Here is a 1,323-nt window from a genome sequence, read left to right as displayed (position 1 = left end):
GCCACCAGGAGAAGAAATGACCTGGGGCTGCAAATGGTTATGGCAGGGCTAGGGGACTTTTCTTCTACAGTCCTGAGACTCCCGTGGGCCAGCACACAGCTCAGAGCTCCACACTGCTTATGCAGGCTCTCACAGCTTGTCAGGATGAGCATGAACCTGGACTCGACCTGCAGAAGCCATCTATGGAGGTTAAACGTACCCACAGGCAGACAGTGAATCAAAGCTTAAACCTCATCTTATAACATATGACTGCAAACAGGCCGTATCATCAGAGGAAGAACTCAGGCCCATGAGCTGTTAGGAAATAAACACAGTACACAGTCCCTGGGTCCCAGGACAAGGTGAAGAGCCCTTGGCTGCGTCCCAAGGCACACTCAACTGTCCTCCGATCCCCGATGTGTGGGTTCCACCCTCTGGTAGAGCCTCCCTGAGGGTGCTCTTCACCTGTTCACCCTCTATTCTCAGGACATGGAGCAGAGCCAGAATGTAGCAGCATCCTGATACCATGAACACTGGTGAACATGGGCTGGAAGCCACTCAGAAGAGTGTGTGAGGTCCTGCCATCAGAGGAGTGGACTTGATCGTTGTTGAGGTGAAGGTGGGGGGTGGTATCTGTGTTTGTGAAGGTTTTGAGGAGAGGCAGATGAGACCAGCAGGCCTTGCTTTGCAATGGGCGAGGACCCTCAATGGCATGCCTCTGCTTGATTTCTGCAAGCTTGCTTCCAGCCACTCTCCTGGTAGCATAGCAGTGGCTTCAGCAGCAGCAGTGGAGCAGAAAGCACCCGCATTTCCTGAAATGACTTTTTCATGCTCTTCGACGGAACTGTAATGTAGGGGATTTTGCTGTGGAGGTTGAGAAACGGGTGAAATGTCAAAGATGCCACAGGAGTCTCCACTATAGATGGGTTTTCCCTTGCTCAGTAAGGACAGGCAAGAATGTGGCTAAGCCCAGGTCTCAAAGGAGGAGGAGGAAGAGAAAGAGGAGGAGGGCGCACAAAGGTTGTGTTCTTCAGGAGAAACAACAGGGAAGAGGGAAGAGTGGAAGGAAGGGGGAAGCTGGAAAGGGAGAAGGAGAGTGAGGGAGAATGGAAGGTGAGAGGAGAAAGGAGGAAGGAAGGAAAGAGGATAAGGGTGAAAGAAGGGGGAGGAGGAAGGAGAGGGGTGGGGGAAGGAAAAGGAGGAAGGGGAAGGGGAGGGAAATGGATGAAAAGGAGGGGAGCAATGATGAGGAAGGAAAGGAAGAGGAGAGGGAGGAGGAGAGGAAAGGGAAGAGAGAGGAGGGGGTGAGAAAGAGAGAAGGGGAGGAGGGAGAGGAAGGGGAAG

The 1,323-nt window shown here is 52.8% G+C and overlaps 1 long non-coding RNA gene across 2 annotated transcripts in view; it reads right to left on the bottom strand.

The window, feature by feature from the left end:
- Positions 1–293: 293 nt before the first annotated feature.
- Positions 294–1,323, bottom strand: part of LOC116089294 — a 14,322-nt gene continuing 13,292 nt past the window's right edge. For both annotated transcript variants that reach the window (XR_004118270.1, XR_004118271.1), the window contains exon 4: positions 294–843. This is a non-coding gene — a long non-coding RNA (uncharacterized LOC116089294). The remainder of the gene's footprint in view (positions 844–1,323) is intronic.

The sequence above is a fragment of the Mastomys coucha genome, unplaced genomic scaffold (genome assembly GCF_008632895.1).
Source record: "Mastomys coucha isolate ucsf_1 unplaced genomic scaffold, UCSF_Mcou_1 pScaffold14, whole genome shotgun sequence".
NCBI classification, from domain to species: Eukaryota; Metazoa; Chordata; class Mammalia; order Rodentia; family Muridae; genus Mastomys; species Mastomys coucha.
Note: the sequence above shows the minus strand (reverse complement) of the source record. Positions and strands in the feature narration are given on the sequence as shown.